This window comes from Phacochoerus africanus, chromosome 15, assembly GCF_016906955.1.
Source record: "Phacochoerus africanus isolate WHEZ1 chromosome 15, ROS_Pafr_v1, whole genome shotgun sequence".
In the NCBI taxonomy this organism is placed as follows: Eukaryota; Metazoa; Chordata; class Mammalia; order Artiodactyla; family Suidae; genus Phacochoerus; species Phacochoerus africanus.
In genome coordinates, this window is record NC_062558.1 from 32,425,374 (window position 1) to 32,449,542 (window position 24,169).

General features: G+C 47.5%; 1 protein-coding gene across 3 annotated transcripts in view; it reads left to right on the forward strand.

Moving 5' to 3' along the window:
* CUX2 (cut like homeobox 2) overlaps positions 1-24,169 on the forward strand; it is a 275,020-nt gene that overhangs the window by 663 nt on the left and 250,188 nt on the right. The window lies entirely within an intron of this gene.

Consider the following 24,169-nt stretch of genomic DNA (forward strand, 5'->3'; position numbering starts at 1 on the left):
GGAGGAGGAGGAGGAAAGAGGAGGAGGCATCCGGGGTTGGCGAGGAGGCGGCTCCGCGCCCCGCTGCCCGCCTGCACCTCCGCCGCCGCCGCCACCCGCCTGGCTGCGCAGCCCGGACGCACCGCCACCCGGGGGCCGCTGTTGCCGCCGCTGCCGCCTCAGCAGCAGCAGCCACCACCGCCGGACTGGCCGCCTGCGTCGACAGATCGCTCCTCAGGCCGAGTTCTTGGGGTTCGTCTTTGCTTCTTGTCTTATCCCCCCTTCCAACCTCTTTCCAAGTCTAGATAGGGACAGACAGTGGAGATGGGCCCGGGGAGCGCGCAAGTTTGCGCTCCTGCCTCGAGGGCTGTGGAGAGCTGGGAGCAGCGCAGAGCAGGTGACTCCGAGCTCTCGGGCCCACGGGAACTTTTAAATGAGAGATCCCCTCTCTGTCTTCTGCCTCCTGCTTTTCCTTTGCTTCACTCCTCTCTTTGCACCTTTCTCCAATCTGTCTCTTCTTTCTTTCTCTTTTCCTTTCCCTCTCTAAGGCGACTCTCTCCCAAACTCCAGCACTTTATCCCCGTTCCATCTTTTTCTGAGAGTCTGTGTATCCTCCAGATTTGAGGAGTATTTCCGGAGGTCGGGCCGGGGAGTGGAATTTCAGAGAACGCCCGCGGAAGGCACAGCTCTAGCCTCTGTCCTTTCCCTGGTGCCCTAGGATGCTCCTGCCAAGTCCCCCAAACCCAAGAATCTCTGGGTCTCAAGAGGAGGTAGGAACAAGGGGCAGGGAAGTGGTGCTCATAACTGGGGAATTAAAGCATCCCGCTTTGGCCTTGACATTCTCAGAAGAAGCAAGAGCATCAGTCTGGAGATAAAAAGGGACCCACTTTTTAAAAAATCCGCCTGAAAATCTTAAGTTTCTTCTGATAAGTGGTTCCAGTACCCCCCCCCCTTCCTCCTGGAGGCTACCCAGCCGGCCTCCTTCCTAAGCCCTAGCTAGCCTGCAGGCCCCCTCCCTCAAAGCCATTGAGCTGGAGAGAAAATCGGGGCACTCAGGCATGCAGTTAATAACTGCGAGTGCCTTGCAATTCCAGGTACTCACTCGAGTTGGGGCTACAGTTTGGTGGCCAGCTGAGGCGGACAGGGCTGTGAGCTGTGCTAGCTGGTTTAAATGATGCTAAAGTGGCCTTTCTGGAAGAGTGGGGGATGGGGGAGAGGGAAGGAGAGAGAGAGACAGAGAATATGGGAGAGAGAGAGAGTTGGGCAGCCACATTGGGCTTGGCACGAAGGCCAATGGTAATCGTATTCCCTGCTAATGTTTGTAAATGAGACCCGGGCATGGCTGGGGGACAGCGTCTTTATTTATGATTGATGTTCTGTAACATAAGGAATGACAAGAACGTGGCAGACGAGAGGAGAGGAACCAGAAGGGCTGGCCAAAGCCCTTTGCAGGGTCCTATTGTTATTCTGGGCTGGAGAAAATTTCCGCGGCGAGATTTACAGCGCTGGTATTTGCTCCTGGTTGGCCGGAATGTCAGTTAACACAATTTTCATTAGATAACTCGCTTTCAATCCAGAGAGCTAGGCTGCAACCAGGAGGTGGAGTGAGAGCTGGGGCTGGGTGCTGAGGGGTGGGTGCGGCTCCCAGGGGACTGATTTCTGAGCTGAGGCAGAGGGGGTGTTGACCCTCACTCTTCCTTCTCGGGCTCAGAGGTTTTTTGTGGAGCTGTTGAGGTCACCCAAATCTTGATTCCAGTTGGACTTCCATTGATCTGGGAACCCTTTGTTAGGTTTTTAGAAGATGCTGAGGTGAAAGAGCAAATTTGAACTGGAAAGGATGAAAGGCGGGGGGTGGAAAGCCTTGTTCAGGTGGTGGGGAAACAGGGCCAAGACCTCTCCCCACAAAGAGTGTATACATAGGGTGTATGTGGGGGGGTGTTCATTAAGACAATGCCTGGTGTGTCTGGCACAAAAGGAGAAGGCTCTGGGGAAAGGGATAAGCTCATTTACATGGATATTAAGTGTGGGGGGGTGTCCCTTTGGGAGTTTGAAAAGCCGCACACTTCTAGAGAGCAGAGAGGTAAATGTGGCAGCTGTGGCTATGTGCAAATATTGAGGCCCCTCACATCTGTCATGGTCCCCACCTCATCCCGAAATGTTCAGTTGTTCCCCTGCCCAGCAGACCTGCCCCCCACCCCCTTCCTGTATGAATTCTCACTGATGGCATTTTTGTTGGAAAGGGATTATGAGCCTAAGCACTTTTGCTTAGGATCATCTCTTGTGCATAATGCTAATGACTCCTGTGCCACGCTTTTATTTTCATTTTTTTCCCCTTCCCACTCTTCGTCTTACAAGGGAGATAGCCAGAAAGGAAAACTTCAGCTGGCTGGTTCCAGGATCTGGGTAGGAAAGGTGGGCCCCCACCCCAGGCCCTGCGCAGGCCAAGCAAGAGCTTTGGGCCCACTAGCCACGCAGCCCAGCTGCTTGTGAGTGTGAGGAAGTGTGTGGCTTCAGTTGTTGGTTGTTCAGGTTTAGTGGTTTTACGCAGCCTCATTGCTGAGCATTAAAGTGGCCGAGGCAGTGAAGGTGGCCTGTGTCCCCAGGTCAGACCATGCTGCTGACGCCATCCTGATCCTGGTAAGAAAGGTGACCTTGTACTAGCCACGAGCACAGCCCTCTGGAAGTATATATTTTTCAAATATGGAAGCAGTTTGGTTATTATTCCTTCCAGTGCTGTCTCCGGACACAGCAGGGCTGTTTCCTAGGCTGGAAGTCATCAACAGTCTCAATGACTTGTGGGCTGATGATGGTAAAGATGCTGTGACATGTGGTACCCTACCCCAGGACACATGAAACTACTTTCCTCTTTCTTTGCTGCTTTTTTTCCCCCACTCTGCTGCTAGCAGTCTAGGAAACGAGAAGAAATAAAATTCTATCCCAAAGTTAATGTTGGGCATATTTCATTTGGTTATAAGATTGCTTTATGGTGAACATTACTAATGCAGTATTTTTTTATGGCTTTTCTGTGTATAATCGTTGTAACCGGATTCATACCTTTATGATTTTCTTTTCCTGCTTTACTTTGCCACTTTTTTTACGATGCTCTGGGTCCAGTCTCCCGTGATATCTTTTTTTTTTTTTTTTTCCCTTCAAAGACGGTTAATCAAGCTAACAAGCATTGGCACCCAGTCCAAATGCATGTCTGTGTTTCTTGGGAGGAAAGCGGTTGGCTGGAGGGATCCCATGCGTTTTGGAGGAAAGGCAAATTCTGCTTGAGGTGTGAGCATTTAGGGAGAAGACCTGTGGGTCAAGTGAGAGAATCTGGACATTTTGTAAGGAGTTTGGAGAAACTTCCGGGAAGGTTCAGTTTCTTGGCGCATGGGAGGTGGGACTTGATGGAATGTTTTTCCCTGTTTAAAGTTTAGAAAAGAGCGTCAGTGTGGTTAAAATATTATAACCTTATGATATTCTGAAGTGCATAAATTTTACATATCAGCCACGGAGAGTTTAGACATCCATTAGAGCCTCTGACAGCTTGACTTATCTAAATGTGCTATCATTTAACAATGTGTCAAAATTCCTCTTTCTTTAGATGACAGCAGTAAATAAGCTATCAGCCTTGTTGGCGGAATCCTAACTTTGGAAACTTCGCTGTAATGGAATCGCTGCTTGGGTGGGGAGTATGAGCAGACCAGGCTCTGCGTGGTCCAGGCCCCTGAGACAAGTGGACATTAGACAAAGGCTGTGGGAGGTTGGAGGGGGAGGAGAGGGAGAGTTGGGGGCCAGAGGGGATGAGGGGAGATTTCCAGCAGCAGCTCTGTGAATATGGCCAAACACTTAGCCAGCCCCCGGACCCTCCTGAGTCCAACCAGTATGTGCTCCCATTCCATCTGCCTCTCCAATTCATCGGAAGCCACACCCTGTGGGCCTTTTTTTGCAGAAGGAGCTAGAAACAGGTGTTGAGAATTTATTTAAAGAACCCAGCAGTCTTTTCTGGGCATCCCAAAATTCTGGATTCTCAACTCAACAGAAATTGCTTCCCAAAGATGGGCTCTCTCTTTTGAGTGCTGGAAGAAAAATGAGCAAAGTCTCATCCCTGACTGCTTTTGCAGTTGGAGGTCTCAAAGTTTCTTTTATTAATACTTGAATTCACTGCAGAAAATTGGGAAACCACGGACAAGCCTAAAGAAGCAAATAAGTGTCTCAGTGGGTTATTTCAGTTGAGTATGGTGCGATTTTGACCAGAGGAAGCGACTTTTCTCATGGTGATGATACTTTTTCCTTTTTCCTTCGTTTTTCTTTCTTTCTTCTTCTTCTTCTTCTTTTTTTTAAACCTCTTCTGTTAAAAAGAAGATTCTATCTTCGAACCTGACATTCTGTCGTGGTAACCTTTCTTCTAGCAGATGGGATTTCAAACGTGAGCACCTCACTTGGTGCTAAATTTGGTCTTGGATGATGGTGGATGTGGCTTCCCAGAAATTGTGGTTTTCTCTCTGCTTTCTGAAAGGGCTGACTTTCTGGTGGCTTCTGGTTATATAATTTAGAGGCTGAGCCTGGCAGAGGTTGAGTGTGAGAAGGGGACTGAGGTGGTGGCCTGCCTTTGTTCCTGGCTTTGGAATTCAGGGTTCAGTCTTCTGTTTGATTTTTCTGTCTGGGTGGTGTCTTTATTAATGACGGAATCTTATATTGAAGGTGTCAGGGAAGGTGGGGGTAGTGGGCGGGGGGGAGGGGTGCCAAGAGCAGCTAGAGGATGCAGCCTCTAGCACTCTTGGGTAAATCACACAACATTCCAAGACTCCTGTTTCTTAATCCATCACACAGGCTGGCTGTGCCCATCTGGTCTGCTATACTGGGTTGCTGTAAAGGGGACGGATGCTGACATACTTTGTGTGCCAGTTAAACATATTGTCTTCCAATGACCTGGGGGGCCGTAATGTTGGTGATGGGGAGCTAGTGATCTATTAAGCACATTTTTGAGACAAGAAATTATGTCTCGGATGGAGTTCTTGGCTTCTCAGCCTCCAGATCCCTTCACAAAAATGGTTGGTAGTATTTGGTAGGATATGAACAATTTATTTCTATCATACTTAGTTTAAAATCCAGAGTCCTTTTTCCTGATTGTAAGTCTCCACATGGTTGGCCACCTCCCCCACCCCATCCCTGCCCCTGTTATCTCTCCAGCTTCCTCTCCAGCCTCTCTCCTCCTCCTTACTCTGCTCCACTCACAGTGGCCCTCTTTTTGTCCCTCAAACACTTCAAGCACATTCCTACCTCAGGGACTTTGCACTTACAGTTTCCTTCTACCTGTGACTCCTTTTCTCCAGATCCTCCCGTGACTGGTTCCTCTTTTTCCCTTGGTCTCAGCCAAAAATATCAAGAACACTCACCCTAAAGAAGGCTGAAGAAGCTTTCACTCCCCCTTTCCCCCGTTAATGCGCTTCCACATCTCTGAAGGTTTGAGCTCATCATCTTCTTGGGGTGTGGCATCTCCAGACACTCTAGGAAACCATCTAGGTCTGCCCATCAGAACTGGCAAACTTTTCTGTAAAGAATCAGATAACAGTATGCTTCAGGCTTAATGGGCCACACGGTCTCTGTTGCAAGCACTGTATTCTGCCTCTGTGTCATGCAGATCGCCATAGATAATAAGAATGAATGGGAATGGTTATATTGCAATAAAACTTTACAAAAACAGGGGGAGGGCTGTGTCTGGCCTTAGGGGTAGTTTGCTGAGCTTGGTCTACTGATCTATGTGATGGCTGTGGCATGACTGAAGTTTATTATTTTTCAATTGAGAGTATTAAGGTAGATCAAAGTTCATTCCAGAAACTTATTCTGTATTCTTTCCCTCAAGAGGGAAGTATGAGGAGCCAATCCTGGCTCTGTCACCTACTGGCTGTGTGATTTTTGAATGGGTCACTTAAGCTCTCTGAGCCTTATTTTTTTGTATCTAATTGGGACTAAGTTTCCACCTTTTAGGTTGTTCTTAAAGATTAAAGCGCTTTGAATGTGAAAGTGCTTAGCACAGTGCTAGGCACACGGTTACTGTTCTGCAGGTGCCTCACTTCTTATTGTTGTTGATATTTTTAGAGTGAGAGGAGGGTGAGAGGACCAAATAAGCAGTGGATCCTGGAACTTGCTGGCCTTGCAAGCTTGCTTTAGAGATTGTTGTGCACTTTTTCTATTCTCTTTTACTCCATTGGGGGCTTATTATATTAATATGTTACTAATATTGTATCTGATGTCTTTGTGTGTGTGTGTGTGTGTGTGTGTGTGTGTCTTTTTAGGGCTGCACCCACGGCACATGGAGGTTCCCAGGCTAGGGGTCTAATTGGAGCTGCACTTGCCAGCCTACACCACAGCCACAGCAACATCAGATCCGAGCCGCATCTGTGACCTACACCACAGCTCATAGCAACACAAGATCCTTAACCCACTCAGTGAGGCCAGGGATCAAACCTGCGTCCTCCTGGATGCTGGTCAGATTTGTTTCTGCTGAGCTACAATGGGAACTCCTGTATCCGATGTCTTATATTTGGGACCTATGACCACAAAGGTTGCAGACTGGCAGCTATGGCTGGCCCATGGATGTGTCTGTCTAGATTAGTGCAATATTTACAAACACTTTAGTAGGAAGTTCCCTGGTGGCCTAGTGGTTAAGGATTGCACATTGTCAATGCTGTGGCTTGGGTCCAGTCCCTAGCTCGGGCACTTCCTCATGCTTTGGGTGTAGCCAAAAAAACAAAAAACCCAAAAAAACTCTAAAAACAAACACTTTTGCATGAGTTGTCAGCATTTAAAACATAGCAGGAGTTCCCTTTGTGGCTCAGTGGTTAACGAACTCAACTAGGATCCATGAGGTTGTGGATTCCAAACCTGGCCTCTCTCAGTGGGTCAAGGATCCACCATTGCCTTGAGCTGTGGTGTAGGTCCCAGGTGTGGCTCGGATCCTGTGTGGCTGTGGCAGCTGCAGCTGTTGCTGTGGCTGTGGTGTAGGCCGGTAGCTGCAGCTGTGATTCTACCCCTAGCCTGGGAACCTCCATGTGCCACAGATGTGGCCCTAAAAAGCAAAAAAGAAAAACCAAAAAAACACAGGAGATGATACCTAAGAAAGTCAGTTGTCCAGTGTCCCATACAAACCAAGAGCTCTGGCCACACTGGGCAGGGAGTGGAGACCTGGCCAGGGCATGCCAGGCAGAGGGAACAGTGGCTTGAAGCTCTGTAGTGGGTAAGGCCAACAGTGGGGGTCATGAGGTTGGTCATGAAGAAGGTAGCTGTCAAAGCCTCTGGCTGCCTTTCTCCAAGTGCCTAGTGTCAGAAGAGGCTGAATCTCGGGGAAAAAATGCAAGGCCCTTGATCAGCTTCATGAAGATGCATGATCAGGAGGGCTGTGAGCTGCTGTCTCTGAGTCTCCACAGTGAGTAGCTCAGTTACCCCCAAAGCGGGCTAGTGGCTGCCCTTGCCATCCTTCAGTTCGGTCAAATGAAGCAGCAGTTCCAAGGTAACACATTTGTCATTAAAAAGAAAGAAAGAGAGAAAAAAATCAATCCTTCGGCCTCTTTGGTCTGAGCTGGTCTTCTGCCCAAAACACCCAGAGCCAAGCAGTGCTTAAGACTCTCTGAGCCACCGTTGCTCAAACTGGACATGGTAAATGGCTCCCCAGGAACCATTATGGTCGATTGACTGGTCCGTCAGCTGTTTGGCTTGTGGGTGCTGCAGATGGGGAGACCACAGAGGTCACCAGGGCAGCTGGGATGAGGGGCAGATTGCCCTGAGTGAGGCGGTCACTCAGAGGCTACTCTGCTGGGGGCACCTACTCAGGGTGCCTGTCCATTACGAGTGCTCGTGGGTTCAGGAATCTGAGGGTGTGGTGTGGGCTGGAGAATCAAGCCTTGTGGTTTCCCATTCCCCAAGACATTTAGTGGGGACTCTGAAGTCAGGGAGCTAGATTCTAGTCCCAGCTCTGCCACTTACCAGCTGTGTGACCTTGGGCAAGTCACTTAACCTCTCTGAACCTCAGTTTTCTCTTGTGTAAAATGGGAAGACTGGCAATACCTTTTTAAGGGTTGTGGATTGAGTTAATGCCTGTGAAGCATGAGATCGCTGCTCAGCACATAGATATGCTACATAATAATAATAATAACTGCTATTGTTCTTCACCCCAGAAATGTATGTTTATCACTCACAGAATAAGTAATAATTGTAACTGATAATTATAGAAATAATAATAGGTAACTAGCATAAACACTATAAGTAATAATTATATACTGGAGATAGCATGGTGAACAGGAAGACAAAGTGCCAGCTCTCACTGAGCCCACAGACAAATGGGGGAGGAGGAGTCATATCTCATCGGACAGAGAAGTATGTAGTCACACACTGGGATTTGATTTTGAGACAGCATGTGGCAAAAGAACTGCCTGGGTCTGAGTCTTGGGGGAGCCTTTGGGGAGCTTTCCTGGAAGAAGTGACCTTTCAACTGAGATGTCAAGGTCAAAGTCAGGGAAAAGCATCTAAGCAGAGGGAATAGCATCTGAGCAGAGGGAATAGCATATGCTAAGATCCTGAGGTGGGTGGAAAAATAGTGCATGCGAGGAACTGAAGGAAGACAGTGAGGTTGTTGGACATACCTTCATCCTTACTTTTGCCACCTGTCATTTGGGAGTAAGGATGGGGCATAAAATAAGAGTATTTAGCACATATGTGGCTTGGAGTGAATCTCTCTCAATGGATAATTTGTGAACTGTCCACCATCATTGGGTTTCACTTTTTGCTTTTTTGTTTTTTAGGGCCATACCTGTGGCACATGGAAGTTCCCAGGCTAGGGGTCGAAATCAGAGCTATAGCTGCTGGCCTACACCACAGCCACAGCAACATGGAATCCCAGCTGCATCTGCGACCTACACCATAGCTCACGGCAACGCCGGATCCTTAACCCACTGAGCAAGGCCAGGTATCGAACCCACATCCTTATGGATACTAGTTGGATTCGTTTCTACTGCGCCACAATGGGCACTCCTCACTTTTATTTTTTAATGAGATATTCAACCCAACTCTTGCTCTGTTGCAAAATGCTTCCCCCCACCCTATCTCCTGTTTACCTCATGATCATGCACAGGGGCAGTCAGGATTCAAATTCCAGTTCTGCTTCTTCCTAGCTGTGTGTCCTTTGGCAAGGTATTTCCCCTTTCTGAGACTTGGTTTTTGCAGTTATAAGATGGATATAATAATAGTACCTCCCAGTGGTGGCCATGAGAATGCGTCTTGTAGATTTGACTACAGGGAGTGTGATTGGCAGGTGGCATGGATACTGCTCTTGGAGATCACCCCTCAGCTGCCATAGCCAGGGACTGAGTGTAACAGGAACTAAAAGCAGACCTGTTTTCTGGGACACACAGGACTCTTTTGCGGGCTCCAAACTCCTATGCAGCCTAGGATGTTTCCACAAAGCAGCCTTCTTCCTCCCTCCCTCCCTTCCTCCCTTCCTTCCTTCCTCCCTCCCTCTTCCCCATCCCCCCTGCAGGCACAGGCATTGATCCTGATAAATCTCTTTGTCTTATAATCCTGCCTTTGTGTCTGCTTCTCTGAGGACCACATTCTCCTACAGGAAAGATGAAATGAGGTTTGAACATTTACCTAAGGCACCCAGCGCATAGGAAGTGCTCAGTTGAAGTACCTGCTGTGTCTTGTTGGGAGCCTGGGGAGTGTCACTCTTGGCATTGCCTCTTCCTGGTTGTCTATTCTTACTTGGCCCACTTCATATTTCGGTCCGCTCTTCCCTTTGGCATCCGTCCATTATCTCTTGCTCTCTTCCCCTCTTTATTCAAGCACTTTGGCCTCCTCACTGTTCCTTGAACATACCAAACATATCCAACCTCAGGGCCTTTGCACTTGCTGTTCCTGCTATCCGGGAAATGCTTTCTCAGATATCTGCTTAGTTCTGCCTCAGTCCATTCAGTCTGCTACTTAAATATCACTTCTTCAAAGAGGTCTTCCCTAAGCTCTCTTTCCAAAATAGCCTCCCTCCATCTCTACCCCCATCTGCTTTACCTAATGCGATAATGCGTATTTATTTGTTCACTAGTTTGCCATCTGCATTCCTACCTGTGGAGGGCAAGGACATAGTAAGTTCTTAAACATTTGGATGATGGAGTGGATGAATACCACTGGAAGGATGAGGTGGTGGCAGCTGCTTTGACTCCACCTTGCGGGGTGGTCCTGGAGGACCCAGCTCCTCCCAGACCCCCAGCTGCTTCACCCATCACTGGCTCTTGAAAGTTGCTCACTCTGTGATTGGGAATTGGACATGGGCCTCAGACCTGCAGCGAACAAGCATTTATCTTTAGCTCTGTGAGTCTCGCTTTAGAAACTGGTGACCCCAATTCTAGCCTGGGAGGCGGTACCCATCCTAATTAATAAATCCATTAATTAATTGCTGGCAGGCTGTGGACCATTAGTGGTGGTTTGGTGGCTTTCAGTCACAGACAACTCAAAGCAGGTCCCTGCTGCCTGTGAGACAGCTGTTATGGGGGACACAAGACAACCAGTCAACATTTTTGGCCCCAGATGACATTCTTCTCCCAAAGCCTGGTTCATGGGCCCACCTGATCAGCCCAGAAAGGGAGCAGAGTCTCTGGACAGTGACCCTAGAGTTGAGAGGATTTCCTCCTCAGCATCCCCTGGGCCTCCTAGTTTATCATCAGGCAGGAGGCCAGGGTTAAAGTCTCCCCTTTCTTTCTGGGGCAGAGGTTCCCTGGCCAGGCCTCAGTTTTTCTGTCTATGATGGAGTTTCCTGGGTTGTTGGGACAGGTTATTCATTCATTCACTTAATGAACATTATTCAGCACCTGCTATGTGTCAGGTGCAGTGTGAGCTATTGGTGCAGCAGTGAACAAAACAGACCAAGTCTCTGCCCTCATAAAGCTTCTCTCTTTAAAAAAAAAAATATATATATATATAAACATATATATATATAAACATATATATATGTAAACATATATATATATAAACATATATATATAAACATATATATATATATATATATATATATATATATATATATATATATATAAACTTCTCTTTTATAATCCTTTGGAGATAGAAGTACTTTTCTTCAAGGGTATGAGAAATGAGGGGCAACAAACCAATACAGACAGCCTGGGGCTGGGCCCCCTGTAAGCCTTTCCAAAGTGGTGACTGTTTTCATCATTATCTTTGTTAATAACCATAACAGTAACAGTAATAACAATGGTGATGCTGGTAGTGATGGTGTTGATGGTGGTCATTTCAGTTATCTTGGAAGCAGCACCTGAAATGATTGAGCATATGGGCTTCAGGTCATCAGACTTCACTTTGGACCCTGGCCTTACTGCTTCCTACCTGGGAGGCCTTGGATGATTCATTGGCCTTTTCTAAGTCTCAGTCTCCTAGTCTGTAAAATAGGAATTAAATACAGCCTCTACCTCATAAGGACATTGTGGGAGTTTGATGAGGTGAAGCATGGAAAGCCCTTAGCATAGGGCCTGGAACATGGTCAATCCCAGGAAACAAGAGCAGCTGTTATTTTATTATTCACTGTCATTGCCATTGCTGTTTGTTATTCACCCCCTAGGCCTCACCAGTCAGTGGCCAGGCGGACCAGATCCTTGCAGAGAAGCACTGGATGGGAGGTCAGGCCTCTCCCAGTGCCACTTGGCATGCCTTAGCAAGGCCAGGCCTGGCTGTTGCAGTCTTTGGAGTGTCAGGAAGGCCTGGTAATTCCTTAACAGGTAGCTGCTGAACCTTTATGGCATGCGAGACAGTGTCTAGAGCCCCTTACAGATATTATCTTGTTCATTTTTTTGCAGCAGCCCTAGGATGAGAAACCTACATCTATCCCATTTTACATTTGAGCAGACTGAAGCATAGAAGGTTAAATCCAAGGCCACATTGTCAGCAAGCAGCAGAGCCTGAACTTGAACCCAGGACTCAGGTCCGTTGGCCACTCATGTCTCTGCTTTTGACCCACTAGAGGCCCGAGGTACCTCTTTCAGAGCCGATCCCCCCTCCCACCTTATCAAGGCCCCCCCCCCAACAGTCAATATGCTTATATTTTCCCCTTTATTTATTTACTTTTAAACCTCTTAAAACACCTCATCATTGTCAACTCATGGAAATGAATCCAGACCCACAAGCCTGAGAGGCATGGGATGGGGTGGCAGGTGGGAAGTTATTAATAATGCAAGAAAGATTCTACTCTCTTGTTCTGGAAAATGAGTGCCACCCGGCCATCCATCCCTGGCCCACCCACTGGAGTCCAGAGCGGTGAGGTGCGCCCTGTTGTTGAGCCTGCGTTCCACAAAATGAAATTCTCTGCCCGGGCTGATAATAAGCAGGTATTGATTGCTTCCTTGGTCATTATCAAGATTTATTTAGTCGATATGGCCTCCCTGGTCAATAAATCGTGTCGTTGATAAAGAAAGAAGGGAATAGACTTGTAGGCTTTATTAAAAAAGTTTTTTAGATTTTTTTTTTTCTTTAACAGCTAAACCCAGCCCCTCTTACCATGGCTGTATCAGCCGCGCTCTGCATTTCATATTGGCTCCATAAGCTCTTTCCTTTCATGATGGAATTTAACTTACTGCCCTAGTTTCAGGAAGCAAAGGCTGGTTCTGGGGTGGCACCTGGGATTCAGATATCTCCTTCTGTCCTCCCCACAGTGTGAGGCTGGGAGTCTACTCCCTGACTTGTCAGTACCCCATTCCCTCATTTCACCCTCCAAGCAACCTTTTGCTGTAGGTACTAGTGTTACCCCATTTTGTAGATGAGGAACTGAGGCCACAAGGTTGGGGGTGTCCAGGCTCACAAAGGACTTCAATCTAGTCTGGCCAGTCTTTGCTGTGAACCTGACGTGTATTCGGCAAATAGTAGATATTTATCTAGTGTGTACCACTGGTCCATCGCAGTGCCAGGTGCTAAGTATAGAGGTAGGCTGAACAAATTAGTTGGGGGGAGTTCCCTTTGTGTCTCAATGGTTAACGAGCCTGACTGGGGTCCATGAGGATGCGGGTTCAATCCCTGGCCTTGCTCAGTGGGTTGAGGATCCGGTGTTGCTGTGAGCTGTGGCGTAGGTCGCAGATTTGGCTTGGACGTGGCGTTGCTGTGGCTGTGGTGTAGACTGGCAGCTGTAGCTCCGATTCAGCCCCTAGCCTGAGAACTTCCTTATGCTGCAGGTGTGGCCCTAAAAAAAACCAAAAACCAAAAACCAAAAAACAAAAAAAAGGAAAAAAAAATCGTATAATTATAGAGACAGAAAGAATGGAGGAAAGAGACGATCAACTGCTGAAATCAAGATGAATGAACCTGTTTTATCAGGGTGGTTACATACTGAGTAGGTGCCATTTAGGCTGAGACCTGAATAATGAGGAGCCAGTCAGGCGGAGTTCAGGTGGAAGAGACTTTCTAGCTACAGGAAAAGTGTGTGCAAAGGCCCTGGGGTGGGGATCCACTTGGCACATCTAGGAACTGAAGAAAGGCCAGTATGGCTGGGACAAGGTGGGCAAGGAAGGAGGGGATGGGACAGAATGAGGTCTGAGAGGGAGGTAGGCCCTTGTAGACCGTTGTAGGGGGTTGATTCAGTTGGATTCTGTTCTCAGGGAATCAGGAGGACATTGAGGATTTTTTTTTTTTTTTCTCCTTTTTTGGCCATACCCTTGGTTTAAGGAAGTTCCCAGGGCCAGGGATTGAATCTGGCTTGCAGCTGTGACCTGCACCACAGTTGTGGCCATGCTGGATCATTAACCCCCTGTGCCGCAGTGGGAACTCTGACATTGAGGATTTGAAGCAGTGGAGAAACAGGATTCAGAGTATGTTTGGTTCCCACTGGGTTCAGCTTGATAGGGAACATTGAAGGAAGGGAGGGAATGTTTGGAAAATAGGTAAAAGAGAGCTTCTATGACAATCTGCTGTGTTATCTCTGCCCAGAGAGGGTCTTGGTGGGAAGCCTTTGGGTATCCAAGTATTTTGAGGGCTGTGTGATTCAGGGTGGGAGTGGGTGGTGGGTGAGAGAAGGTTGTCATGGGGACATGCCTGATGCCTTCCAACAAGGTGGCAGCTGTGCTTCCTTAGGAAAGGGGTGGCTGCTTCCTCTGTGCAAGTGGAAGCTGGTGTTTTGGAGGCCTCTCGTGGTAGGTACAACGGATGTTATATCCCCCTCTTCAGAAACAGAGTTGGCGCAAGGTCAGGGCTTGAGTTATACACACTGGCTTGTTACCAATTGCTGCTTAGTAGTAAGGACCATGACAAGATGTGGTGATGAAGATGGCGTGGATATGAGAGCACAGACCGCATGAAGGTGCTCTGTCCAGCCATGTCCTGGACTTCATATATGGAGATGTTTGGGGGTAAAAGAAGGTTTGAATATCTCCCTGGGGGATTATCGAGAATGTGGGCTGGAGTACACAATAAATAGGACATTTCTCCCCCTTTAGTTTTTTTGTCCAGTCTTAGAACATCCATACACTAGAAGTCTGGCAGGGATTGGGTGTTCACCTGTCTCCCATCCATCTAATATTCTTTCATTTGTTCATTCATAAGTCTGTCCATTTATCCATTTGCTACCTACTCAGCAACTTATCCAGCTGTCTTCTTTCTGTTCCTATGACTTCATCCATCTATCCACCCATTCATCTTCCTCCCTTCACTCCTTCCTTCCTTCCTTCCTGACTTCCCTCCTTCCTTCTTGCCTTCTTTCCTTCCTTCTTTCTCCTTCCTTCCTTCCTTCCTTCCATCCATCCATCCATCCATCTATTCATCCAGTTATCCATTCATTCATCTGTGCATTCATCTACTTAGCCACTCAGCAACCCATCATGCCCTGTCACTTCTCCCTGGATTTTGGTCTCTCAGTTTGCTTCCCTGTACTGACTCTGGCCTCTCCCACTCATTTTGACATGTAGAAGCTAGTGAGATTATTAAAAACCTATTAAGAACCATTTACAATGGCTCCCCATTGCCTTTGGGGCAATGGCCCCAGCATGACCTGGGCTCAGCACAGCTGGCCCCTGCCTGCTATACTTGATTTATAGTTTTGCAAGTCTTCAGCTTTCTTCTTGATCTTCTAGTTGTTCTGTCTACTGTTGAAAGTGGGTTACTGAAGTCTCTATTGTTGAATTATCTATTTCTTCATTTCTGTCAGTTTTGCTTCATGTGTTTTGGTGCTCTTTTATTAGTTGCATATGTTTTTAATTGTTATGCCTTCCTGGTGCATTGACCTTTTTATCATTATAAAATATCCTTCTTTATTAATATTTTTGTTTGATTTAAAGTCTGTTTTATCTGATACCTGTATAGCCACTCCTGCTTTCTTTCCTATGGTTGCTATTTGCATGATATGTCTTTTTCTGTCCTTTTATTTTCAATCTGTTTGTGTTTTGAATTTAAAGCATGTCTCCTGAGTTAGCATATGGTTGAATCTTTTTTTTTTAATCTAGTCTGAAAATCTGCCTTTTGATGGGATTGTTTAATCCACTCATATCTAATATTATTATCAATATAGTTGGATTTACATCTACCATCTTGCTTTTTATTTATTTATTTGTTTGTTTATTTATTTGCCTGAGCCTGAGAGTAGAAGTTCCCGGGCCAGGGATTGAACCCATGCCATAGTTGGTAGTTGCAGCCTGCGCCACAGCTGCTGATCCTTAACCAGCTGTGCCACGAGGGAACTTAGTTACTTAGCTTGCTTTTTGTTTTCTCATGTCTTTCTCAGGTCTTTTGTCTTTCTCATGTCTTTCTCATGTCTTTTGTTTTCTCATGTCTCATGTCTTTTTTTGTTCCTCTATGTCTCCTTTTCTGCCTTCTTTAGCATTATGTGAATATTTTCTAAGGTAGCACTTTAATTTCATTACTGATTTTTTAACTGTATTTTTGAGGGATTTTAGTGTTTGCTCTAGGGTTAACTGTATGCATCTTAACTTACCAGAATCAGCTTCAGCACTATCCCAGCTTAATTCTAGTATGTCTTCTGTTTTTGACCTTGATCCCCACTCCCCTTACATCCACGTTCCGGACTTACACGTCCGTCTTCATTTTCCTCTGCACCACACCCACCTTGTGCATCACCTGCCTCCTCTCCTTTGGGTACCCTTCGGTCATAGTCCCCTTGTCAATTCCTCCCTGACCCTGGGGAGCTTGTTCAGTGTCACTTCCTCAGGGTAGCTTCCCCACTCCCCCTTGAGATGATGGGTCCCATCTCTACTGTACTTACCATGGTGAGTATCACACGTAGCTCTGCTACTGGTTGACTGCTCCCTCCTTCTTTTTATTTTATATCTTACCTTCTTTTTAAAATCTTACTTTTATTTTTCTTTTTTCTTTTATTGAAGTAACTGCCTTCTTTGAGCTCTAGGCTCCATGAAGGCACAGAGCAGCTTGTTCCAGAATCTAGCAGTGGAGGGCTGAGCAAATAGTAGGCCCTCAGAAAGTTTCAGTCGAGTTCCCAATTTGGCTCAGTGGAAATGAATCTGACTAGTATCCATGAGAATGCAGGTTCAATCCCTGGCCTTGCTTAGTGGGTTATGGATCTGGCCTTGCTGTGAGCTGTGGTGTAGGTCACAAACTTGGCTCGGATCCCGCGTTGCTGTGGTTGTAGTGATGACTGGCAGCTAAAGCTCCGATTTGACCCCTAGCCTCTGCTGCGGGAACAGCCCTAAAAAGACCAAAAAAAAAAAAAAAAGAAATTTCAGTCAAGTGAACAAACAGGGTGGATGTGAATGTTGTGTATTTACATATTTATGTGTGTACAACAGCATCTTTTGTGTTTGTGTTTTTTAGTATGATTGTGGATCTTTGCACATTTATGCGTGTGTCCTTGGGTGTATATATTAGCATGTTTCTGCATGTGTGTGTCTGAGTGTGTCTTTGTGTCCTTCTGAGTGTCTTTGAACATGTTCATGTGTCTCTGCATCCATGCGTGGGTGACTCTGCCTGCACTCGTGTTTGTCAGCATGTGTCATTGTGTATGTATGTACTTTAGTGTGCGTGTGTGTACATTTTTTGTGTACTTATGCTCCTAAGCAGCAGCTCCTTTCATTGTCTCCTTGCCATGCAATTATTTTTTGACTGGTTTGGTGTAGCATTTAATGATTTCCCCAAAGCTAAGCACAGCCCCTCAAGTATTGATCTTGCTGCAGTGGAGGTAACTTGGGGTAATCCAGGGCCAGCTGGCAGGCACTTCTTCTCAATATTGGCCACTGCACCTACTGTGTCTCTCCCAGCTCTAACTTGATCCTTTAGAGGGGAAAACCACAGGTTGGTAGCTTGGCGCAGGGGCAGAGTGGGGTTCCTGCCAGACAGGGACTGTGTGGTATAGCCAGGGACTGCCTCTTTTCATGCCTTAGTCCCTCATCTGTGAAATGGGTTAGCAATATTAGTCACCTCATAGGATTGTAGTGTGGAGGAAATGAGATAATCCATGTGTAGGTCTCGGCTTGGAGCCTGGCATGTACCAAGCATTCCATAAATGTTATTTTTTTTTTTTATGTCTTTCAATAATACTGGAAAATTTAATCTTCAGCTTTTCAAATACTGTCTTTCTCCATTCTCTTTCTTTTTAAATTTTTTTTTTATTGCTATTTCCCCAATACAATTTTTTTTTCTACTGTACAGCATGGTGACCCAGTTACACATACACGTATACATTCTTTTTTCTCCCATTATCACGCTCCATCATAAGTGACTAGATATAGTTCCCTGCACTACACAGCAGGATCTCATTGCTAATCCATTCCAAAAGCAATAGTTTGCATCTATTAACCCCAAGCTCCGAATCTGTCCCACTCCCTCCTCCTCCCCCTTGGCAACCACAAGTGTATTCTCCAAGTCCATGATTTTCTTTTCTGTGGGAAGGTTGATTTGTGTCATATATTAGATTCCAGATATAAGTGATATCATATGGTATTTGTCTTTCTCTTTGGCTTACTTCACTCGTGTGAGAGTCTCTAGCATAAATGTTATTCTGTCACCTGCTGTCATGCTTACTCCCTGTCACTTCTTTTTTTTTTTCTTTTTTTGTCTTTTTAGGACTGCTCCTGCGGCATATGGAAGTTCCCAGGCTAGGGGTCGAATTGGAGGAGCTGCCAGCCTACACCACAGCCACAACAACAATGCTGGATCTGAGCCGTGTCTGCGACCTACACCACAGCTCATGGCAGTGTCGGATCCTTACCCCACTGAGCAGGGTCAGGGATTGAATTCATATCCTCGTGGATACTGGTCGGGTTCATTTCCGCTGAGCCACAATGGGAACTCTGTCACTTTTTACCTTAGTAGTGGGAGAGAGAATTTCAGGCTGTGGCATTAGGTAAATACTATGGAACTCTCTTCCTTCAAAGGGATGCTTTCCAAATAGCTTCTCTGTGGCCACCAAGGACTGCACACCTGCTCCAGAGAGAGCAATATGCTAACCCACAGGTGCCCAGAGAAGTGTAGAGGCTTCCTATAGACATACATTTCCTCAGTAGAGATGAGATTTTGCCCCAGGAGTTTCTGGCTTCTAAAAATCTGCCAGCTGCTTGCATAGTCTCCAGCCTTAGTGCTCTCTCTTGCTCCCCAAACTCCTCTATCCTCCCTATCCCCAAACCGTCATACTCCTCATTCTTTCTAGCTTTTGCATTTGCTGTTTCCTTTACCTGGAACACTATTCCCCTCATTCTTTGCTGACCTCCCTCCTTGACTCTCTGCTGGCTTGGGTACCATCCTCTGTCTCCTCTTCTTGCTCCTGGTCTGGGCTCCTTTCCAGGCCACCAGGTGATTCCCTGCTTCCTTATTGCTTTCTCCTATCAGGTGGTGAGCTCATTACTCTACATCGCAGCTTCAGTGACGTGCGTGTCGCTTCGTGAATGCCAAATGGCTGGTGTCCTGATCAGAGGCCACATTTTTAAAGCTCAGTTTTCCTGGCTTCTCTTTAGCAGAAGATCTAGTATCCCTGGGCCTGCATTTCAGACAGGGCAGCGGCCAGCTGAGATGGATAATGGCGGTGGGAATGGACAGTTGATTTCCCCTTTTGCACAACCGTCACTGAGCCTGGTTGTGCTCTTGATGCTCCATTGCAGCACCCCCATAGCTGTGTGAGTTAGCAGCCTCACTCTCGGGACCAGCTGTGGTGACTTTGTGCCTGATAGGAGATTATTCTGCCTTCTCTGGCCTCAGTGTAGCCATTCCTGAAAATGGCAGAATTTACATGCCCATTCAGGGATGAGAGGAGCTCCGAAGCTTTTTTTTTTTTTTTTTTTTAATTTAACAAATGCTTATCAAAGGTGGCTTTGTGCCAGATACAACTCTAAATGCTTCCTAAATACCATCATTTAGATGATTTAATTCCCATAACTGCTCTATGATTATAGGTACCATTAATATCCCCATTTTGCAGAGGAGGAAGCTGAGGCACAAAGAGCTCAAGTGACTGGCCCAAGGTCACTCAGCAGAGTCAGGCAGTCTGATTCCAGAGCTCCTCCAGTGTTCCTGTGTTCTCCTGCCTCTTGTTATTTCTGTGAATACCCAAAGCAGAGACTGTATGGTTGGGAAGGGGCTGCCGTATACACAGTTACCTTGTAAAGGTCTTAAGTGATGATATTTTGCTCACAGTGGACAGTGCTGGCTGGCAGAGGTGGGCCAGGGTACCTGGTGAGTGGGTGCCCACAAGCAGCTGGGATGTCAGGGTCCCAGGAGCCAAGGTCAGAGCTGGTGACCATGTAGGGACTCTGGGAGGATCCAGGCCTATTTTCTGCCCTTCACATCTCGGGGTAGCTGGATGCTGGGCCCCTTGGGCCAGAAGCCTGGGAGCCTCTTTGAACCAGCACCATCCCTCGGAGGGTATTCGCCTCAGCCTGTGCAAGCAAGGGGGTTGGTCCCTTGGCCCATGGCCTACTTTATGAAATTCATCTCTGGAAAAATTACTCTCTGGGCAGAGCAGAGCATCTTGGCATCTCGTGGTAGGTGAGGCCTTCTGAGGCGGCCTGCCTCCCCAGAGCTGGGAGGAGAGAAACCCAGGTCCAGTTCCTGCTTCCTACTTGGCTGCCCAGGTGGGACGCTCCAGGGAAGGCAGCTCCCTCAGGTCCCAGCCCCTGAGTCCTCAGAGCTGGCTCCGCCAGCCCAGGTGCCCCATAAGTGCCTGTTCCCTTGTATCCTGCCCAGGCTGGCCCCTTTAGTGGGTTGGAGCTGGCCCAGACACCAGCAGGTGAGTGGGCTTGGGTCAGAGAGTAATTTGTTTCTCTGGATTGCATCGATGAGCTGCCCTAATTAAGCACCTTGCTAATAAGAATCAGACCACTTCACTGGAGTCCAGAGGATCAGAGCCTGGCTCTGCCATGAACCAGCCACAGGTCCTAGGCAGAGCACTCAGTTGTGCAGAGGTCTCAGTTTTGTCCTCCACACCGTGGGGCTTCCTGTGTTCTCTTCCCTCCACACTGGACCCTGTGGTTTGCTGAGTCCTTCCTGCTGGGCACATAGCAGGCGCTCGTGGCACTCAGGGGCTGTTGAGAGCTGCTGACTAAAGAGGCATTAGGTAGAGGCTAGATGGCTTTCTTTGGGAGAAGTTCTTGTCACTGGTGGTCAGACTATCGAGCTGTTTCTCATACTGGGCCTCTTTGATGGGTCTGTGAGGAAAGGGAGATGTTGGGAATAAGGACAATTCTTAAAACGTGTGACTGTTTGTATTAATGTATCCCACATTTACTGCTGTGTAACAAAGCACCCCAAAAGTTGCTAGGTAAAACAATGATTTATTCTGTGAGTCAGGAATCAGGATGGAGCCCAGCCGAATCAGCTTGTTTCTGCTCTGTGATATCTGGGGCTTTCTCTGGGAAGATTCAGAGTTTAGGGTAACTTAACAAGTCACCCATCTAGTGGTTGATGCAGGCTGCCTGCTGGGACCTCAGCTCCCAGCCAGGACACTAGCATGTGCCATCTCCACGTGGTCTTTCGGTGAGGATTACTTTGGGCCTCCTGACAGCATGGTGGCTGGAGTCCAAGGGCGAGTGTCCTGAAGAGAGCAAGGTGAAGTGAAGGCATTTGCACGATCTAGCCTCGGAGGTTGTTGGTGTCATTTCCATCTCCTCTGTTGGTTGAGGTGGTTACAAAAGGCCACTGTGGTTCAAAGAGAGGGGCTGTAGGCCCCAGCAGTCCATGGGAGGAGTGTCAAGGTCACAGTGCAGGAAGAGCAGGAGAGATATTGTGGTGACCATCTTTGGGAACAATCTGCTACAGTAAGGGTCGTGGGGGGTGGATTCAGGGCTGAGTGTGACAGACCACGAGGAGAGAGAGAAGGTTGTGCAAGGGAAGTGGGTGTGACAGGAAGTGGCCAAGTGGGGAGCGGGTGTGACAGAGATGGCCAAGTGAGGAGAGTGGGTGTGACAGGAAGTAGCCGAATAGGGAGATCTGTGTTGGCCAGAGCCTGCCGTGATGGAAGTGGGGCTGATGGTGACAGTGCCCAAGATACCGGCAGTGCCGTCTCTCTTCAATTGCCAAGCTACTCCCTTGAAGGCCTCAGGGTGGCCAGGGTGGTTCCAGCATGGATACCTCGGCTTCAGGTGGGCTGGGCCAACATCCTCCTTAATGGGCCCTGTTCTGCCCCCTGGCCCAGCCTCTGCAATCGCTCTCTCTCCCTGTGGGCCCCCAGCCTCCCCATTCCCACTAGCAGCCTCCCCTTCTTCCAGAAAGAGCGACTCCCACCTCAACAGCCTGGACGAGCTCCAACTACTGTACTTTTCTTCAAATAAAAGCGGCTAATTAACATTATTCTTTAATTATTGCCTTTATCAACAAGGGGTCTGATTTGTACCAGCAGGATAGTTGCTTTCCCTTAAACTACCCAAGTGAATGCTTCAGTTCCTGGTGCTTTTGAAATGAATTTGATGTCATCTGCCCAGAGTCACTTAATGGGAACGCCTGGGTAATGACTGAACGTGCTAACTCCGTTAGCAGCCCTGGAAGCATGTAATTTGGCCCCTCAGGCAACAGCACTTTTGAAATCTCTGGATAGTTTTGAACTCTCTGTTCTTAATTAAATATGCAATTTTTCACGGTAACCAGGTTAATTCTTTTGTGTTGTGTTGTAATACTGTTAGGAATTTTCATAGTTCTTATTAAACATTATTCAGGCATTGTGAATTCCATAATTAAAAAAAATGAAAAGAACAAAGCTTGATTCACTCCTTTCTTTTCCCTGGCTAATTTATCAAATGAATTTTGCAAATTTTTCTTTCTGTCCCCAGACAGTGTGGCAAGTGTTTTAAAGGGGAAGGATTTAATTGCCCTGTAGGGATTGGCTGGTTATGAAGGATTTGGCTGTTTGATTAGTAAACCCAGTTGGGAATGGTCTAATGCTCCGTGATCTTAAAAATTGTCTGATTGTACCCTCTCCAAGGAGGCCTCTCTTTTCGTTATGTAGAGCATCAACTTCCACAAGTGTGGTTATTAGGTAGTGAGGAAGGGGAGAGGAAAAAAAATCTGACTTAATTTTAAATTGGGGATCTTGGGAGATTTTTTTTACCCCCATTTCCCTGGCCGGGGAGGAAGGGAGAACACAGTAGAGGACTAGACAGAGAGAGACAGGGACAGAGCAATTCTCAAATTGCAGGTACAGGAGAAGGCGGAGGGAGGGCAGCTGAGAGGGTGGGGCCTGAGGGGACACTTTGCTGCATCCTTGCAGATAATGATATCCACCACACTGGCCAGCTGGAGAGGCAACTCATAAGCTGAGGAAGCCCCTCTGCAGGGTTTGGGGGAGCAGGAGGGTTATTTTTCCATTTCTGGAATTGGGCCTGATCTCTGAAAATATATGTAGGCCCCCACTGAGCATGGTGGGTCATGCATGAGAGAGGACCATGCCCCCCAAATGTCCTGATAAGGCCAGGCCCCTCTGTTGAGGTGCTGCTAGGCAGAAATAGCTGGGCCATCCTAATGAGGGGAGTAAGGAGCACGGGCTGATTCCTGGACCTTCCTGATTTCAATGAGGGCCTCCTTTATGCCTCAGCCCCGTCTGCAGAATGGGGCAAGTGTTTTTCAACCTCTTCATTCTTTGCTAGATGCTACCTCCCCTGCCCCTAGCCTTAGCTTTCTGTATCCTGGAAGTGGGGAAGTGGCAGATGACATTAAGAGAGGATGGCAGGGGCCAGATCACACAGGGCCTTGAGGGCCACAGTGTGGAGCTGGTGTGTTTTTTATTTTTTTATTTCTTTAAGGGCAAAACTCCTTAGGTATTGGAGGAGGGGAGGGATGACTTGGAAGAGATGTTATCAAAGAGAAGGTGGGGGGAGTGCCGGCCGGGCTGGGGGGCCTCTTTGTGCGGGAGGGTGGGCCCCGCCAGACAGCCCCTCCCTCCTCTGCTTGCCCCTTACCCATCTTTAGCCCTGAGCTTTAGGAAACTCCCCACTTTGAGGTCATCTCCCAGCTGGTCTGACATTTGGAGCTGGGGTAGGAGATGTGGCTCATGCCTTCCAGGGTGCTCGAGGGGCCGTGCTGCACTGGTTTTAAGCAGATGGTTTGGGTTTTCAAGAGAAGCCAGAAACCTGGGTTTTATGAATGTTATTTTAAGATGTAAATGCAGGGAAGAAATCGAAAATAGTTAAATGCTGGACACACAACAGGTTTGCCTGTTGACAAATATCAGATTGGGCCAGGGGTCCCTGGGTCTCTGAGGCTGTCCCAGTGCTTAAGGTGGCTCTAAACTGGTGAAAAGAAACATCTCAACAGCTTATTTATGAAGTACATTCCCAGCACCAAGCATGATGCTGAGCCCCTGGCAGGTATGAGTTCATTTAATCCTCCCGATTGGAGGAGGCAGGTAGAGTCATATGCACATTTCTCAGATGCGCAGGACTGAGCGTGAACCCCACGCATCAATCCCAACTGACATGGCCCTTTTGACAGGTCTCGAGACTCTGTGGAAGGCATGCGTCCCCAGGAAATCATGGCAGGGAGGTGGCAGTGACTTCTGTTTTCATCACATGCTGATGCCCTTGCTTGATTCTGAAGTTAAGGTCAAGAGTTGATGACCCTGAGCTCTGCCTTGAGGGAGCTTTATAAAAAAATGAAATCAGGTCACCACACCCTCTCCTTCCCTTAAAAACTTTCAGTGGCTCCCTGTTGCTTATGGGATCATGTCCAAACTTTTACCTTGGCTTACAAGGCTTGTCATTATCACCTTCTCCCA